We start from the raw sequence: 4584 nt of genomic DNA, 5'->3' as shown, positions 1-4584 counted from the left end.
TTTTTTTTTTTTTTTTTTTTTTTTTTTTTTTTTGAGACAGAGTCTCGTTCTGTCACCCAGGCTGGAGTGCAATGGTGTGATTTTGGCTCACTGCAACCCCCGCTTCCCGGGTTCAAGCGATTCTCCTGCCTCAGCCTCCTAAGTAGCTGGGATTACAGGCACGTGCCACCACGCCCAGCTAATTTTGTATTTTAGTAGAGAGGGGTTTCACCATGTTGGTCAGGCTGGTCTTGAACTCCTGACCTTGTGATCCGCCCACCCTGGCCTCCCAAAGTGCTGGGATTACAGGCGTGAGCCACCGTGCCCGGCCAGGAACAGGAGTTTCTCTAACCCCTTATGAAATACCCCCTCTCTAGGGACACCACCCTCATCCTTATGATTAACACTAGTACTTACTTCATATTGACAATGTGCTCACCTGCCTTAAAAGTTCTTTGTACCTAAAATGGGCACCTGCAGGCCTAGTGGCTCCCCCGAGGGAGAGAGAAGGACAAGAGGTATCTGATCCTCAGCATGATTTGTCCCATGTCCTGGCAGAACCCCGGTCTGTTTTGGGAAAAGGAGCTTATTCCAACCTTGAGATGTGCCTTGTTAATAACTTGGGGCAGGTTTGAGATATGGCCCTGGCATCTTTAGTGGTGTACCTTTGTGAATGAAAGAACAAAATAGGCTGGATATGGTGAATCATGTCTAGTAATCCCAGCACTTTAGGAGGCTGAGGTGGGAAAATTGCTTGAGGCCAGGAGTTTGACACCAGCCTGGGCAATATAGCAAGCCATCATCTCTACAAAAAAATACTAAAAACTTAGCCAGGCATTGTGGTGCACACCAGTGGTCCCAACTACTCAGATGGCTAAGATGGTAAGATCGCTTGAGCCTGGGAGATTGAGGCTGTAGTGAACCATGACTGCACTCTAGCCTGAGCTACAGAGTGAGACCTTGTCTCAAAAAACAACCCCCCCTGCCCCCGCCAAAAAAATAGAAAGCAAAGTAAAGTAACATTTAGGTGAGCTGGTGGGGAATGGGATGCCTCTGTCTTTGTCCTGACACCAGAAGGTACTGAACATACTTCTGACTACTGCACGGTTCAGACTATGCTGTAATATCCTCAGAAGTGTGTGAGAGTCAACAAAGGGGACCTAATCTGTTAGTTTCTATGGCTGCTGGAGTTGGGGCAGGGATTCTCAAACATCATCCACATCAGAATCATCATCAGAGGGACTGTTAAGCCACAGATCTCCCGGGGTCTCACAGCCAGAGTGACTGATTCAGTAGTATTTGCATTTCTAACAAGTTCCCAGGTGATGCTGATGCAGCTGCCGGGCCAGAGACCCCTCTTTCCATGAGCTACTCTAAGGGTAAGAAGCAAGAACAAAGGTTAAAGACACTGGGCAGAGGTTGCTTCTTCCTCTTTAACATACACTCAGTGGTCAATACATGAAACAAAATTTCCCATCTAGGAGCAATTGATCCACTTCAGCGTGGCAAGTTCTCCCTCTCTTTGTTCCCCTTCTCTCAGACGTTTATATTCTAAAATCCTAAAAATGATGATGGTAGATCCCACGATGGAAAAGATGATAAGAAGAGGGACAACCAAATTGCCCTGCACCCAATGCAAGATAAATCCAGATTCTACTAGGATGACACAAACTTTCCTTCTAACAGATAAACTCTTATTCACAGATAAACTCACGTCGAGATCTACCTAACAGATAAACTCATGTCTAGATCACGCAGCCAATCCAATCTTGAATAGAAAACTTGGCAGATGGTAACTTTATATACTTTTATGCAACATACATGTATGAGGCATTCACTATTTGCAAACCATCAGCCAAAGTACAAATAAAAGACAACTCACACAGGTCTATGGTGGACTGACGATATGAATGGTCTCACACCCTTTCCTCTGTGAGTTTGCTGTCCTTCTCCCAAAGAGGTGGAGTCTACTTCCATCCCTTGAATCTGGGCTTAATTTGTTAGGGCTAATAAAATGCAGTGGGGGGAAGAGTATGCCTGTTTTGGGCCTAGCCTTAAGAGGATTTGCAAGTTCCTGCTTGTTCTCTCTTGCACCTCTGCCATCACCATGACAAGGGCATGCCCAGGCTAGCCTGATGAAGAATGGGTGGCACAAGGAGCAGGGCCAGCTCCCCTGTGCTGAGGCCAGCCTAGATGGGTGGACAGCCAGTCACCCTCAAAACATGCAAGTGAGACCAGCCAAGATCAGCAGAACCACTCCAAGTGTACTCCAAACACGTGACATGAACAGTTACTGTCTACCCCTGAAGTTTTGTGGTTAGTTACACAGCCTTCTTGTGGCCACAGCTAACTCATACATGGTCCTTATTCTAAAAAAATCCCTCAAAACAACAAGGAAAACTTACAATCAGAAGACAGACAGTGTAAAATAATACTAGAAAGTAAGCAAAGGAAAGAAAAGGGGCAGAAGAAGGGAAAGTGCTAAATGTGGCAGAGAATTAAACTATCAGGTTCCACATTCCACATGGAGCACGCTCTTCATGGAACATTCTACAAGGAGCACAGATATTAAGATGTGGAGGGACCTCTTCTAAATCTCACCCCATCAGCAAGGTTGGAGACAGAGATCCTAGAGGCGCCAAGAGAAATTGGCAACTTGTTCCTCACTAAATGAGCACCACGAAAATCAGCAATAATTACCACTCAAGTCAGTGGGTGATGCCTCTCTTATCCTAATTCATTTAATGAATGAGTGAACTCTCTTTCTAATGAGTCAAAAGATTTATTGTGAGCCAGGCATTCTTGCTGGGTGATTTCAGAAGTAGCCAGATGGTGTTGACCACATCCAGGGGTTTGACTTGAGACAGCCCAGCTCACGTGTTGGCTGAATAGGAAACCTTTAAAGATACAATGCAGGCTGGGCACCTTGGCTCACGACTGTAATCCCAACACTTTGGGAGGACGAGGCGGGCAGGTCACTTGAGGTCAGGAGTTCGAGACCAGCCTGGCCGACATAGTGAAACCCCGTCTCTACTAAAAGCACAAAAAATTAGCTGGGCATGGTGATGTGCGCCTATAATCCCAGCTACTCAGGAGGCTGAGGCAGGAGAATTGCTTGAACCTGGGAGGCAGAAGTTGCAGTGAACTGGGATCGCGCCATTGCACTCCAGCCTAAATGACAGAGTGATACTCCATCTCAAAAAAAAAACAAAGACACAATGCAATGATGCATGGAGGGAGGTCAAAAATGCTATTGTCCAGTTAGCTGGCTAATGGGTGGGACCCTACAGTAGTCCCCTGGACCACTGCCTCTTCTGCCGAAGGTTTTACAGTTTTAGCTCCCCAAGTACATAGTAGGTGAGTGAAGCTGAACTGACCTGAGGATACAAAAAACTTGTTCCCAGGAGACAGCTAAAGAGAAAAGTGTTGCTGGTATGTAACTCAGCAGGTGCTGGGAGGCAGCTGGGTGTGGTGGGGAGTGCCCGCACCAAGCATGGAGGGAGTCTGGGTTCTAATCCCAGCCCCACCAGGATCTCACAGAGGACCAGTCACCTCCCTCCTCTATCCTCAGTTTTTCTTCTGTGAAAGGAGGAAATTCTATGAGACGACTCCTAAGATCCATGCATAAAGACTCTGCCTGGAATGCTAACATGGACTCCAAAGGCAGCTGGGACGATGCTCTGGAAGCGCTGACTTGGCCACTGGGCTTTTGCAAACTCTCTGTGCTGTGAGGCTACTCCAGAGCTTTGCTGTGGCCGATGCACGGCCTGAGAAATGTCCTACTCCTCTGGGGATATAAATATACACACCCACATGCCATACATATCAAGAACAAAGCAGGAAATGGCACTTCAAATGATTCTTAAATTATCTGGTCAAATGCAAGGAAGGAGGGGAAAGGGAAGAGAAGAAACCCAGCTCTCCAAACTCCCCCAGAACAAATGTCCTTGAATTTCTCTTCCTGCTCCCACTCAAACGCTCCAAGTGTTAGTCTAAATAAACACCCTCAAATGCAATACCATGATACTATAGTGTGTCAGGCTTAACAGGACTTATTTATGCTCTGTAAACTCAAGGAGCTAAAGCTACAAGAGCGAGACTCGGCTGAGGTGGCAGGACTGCCCAGGCCACAGGTGCCTGGGGCCCGTGTTGGAGACAGTCGCTGCCTGGGTCCAGGATTACGCAGAACATGGGAAGGCACTGTCTCCACTTCTCTCCCTGCCAGCTTGGGCAAAACCCAAATCGGTTCCTTCCATAAAGCTCAGGAATAATGTGTAGTTTATTGAAATAGGACTTTTCCGTATGCTCTGGCCTTGCAAAGGGTGGGGTTGGTCTATCTTTAACCATTCTCCAAAGAGGAAGGATGCAGAAGAAGGAGCAGACTGGAAAATCCCATTGGTTCATACTGAAATCGACATCAGTGGTTTTCAGCCATGACTGCTCACCAAGGCCACACCCCAACCTATTAAATCAGTACTCTGGAGCGGGCAGCCCGAAAGAGGATTTTTAAAATCTCCCCAGTGATCCAGGGCGCAGCCAAGGCCGAGACCCACCGTTCTAAATGGCTAAACAGAGCTGAGTTGAGCCTTAACACGGCATATGTGT

General features: G+C 47.1%; 1 long non-coding RNA gene across 1 annotated transcript; it reads left to right on the top strand.

The window, feature by feature from the left end:
• The first annotated feature begins 2644 nt into the window (after window positions 1-2644).
• Window positions 2645-3993, top strand: LOC108517796 (uncharacterized). Its single transcript, XR_001882212.1, has 3 exons — window positions 2645-2686; window positions 3334-3411; window positions 3551-3993. It is a non-coding gene; the product is annotated as an uncharacterized LOC108517796 (long non-coding RNA).
• Window positions 3994-4584: the final 591 nt, after the last annotated feature.

The sequence above is a fragment of the Rhinopithecus bieti genome, unplaced genomic scaffold, assembly GCF_001698545.2.
Source record: "Rhinopithecus bieti isolate Rb0 unplaced genomic scaffold, ASM169854v2 scaffold_41709, whole genome shotgun sequence".
In the NCBI taxonomy this organism is placed as follows: domain Eukaryota; kingdom Metazoa; phylum Chordata; class Mammalia; order Primates; family Cercopithecidae; genus Rhinopithecus; species Rhinopithecus bieti.
Note: the sequence above shows the minus strand (reverse complement) of the source record. Positions and strands in the feature narration are given on the sequence as shown.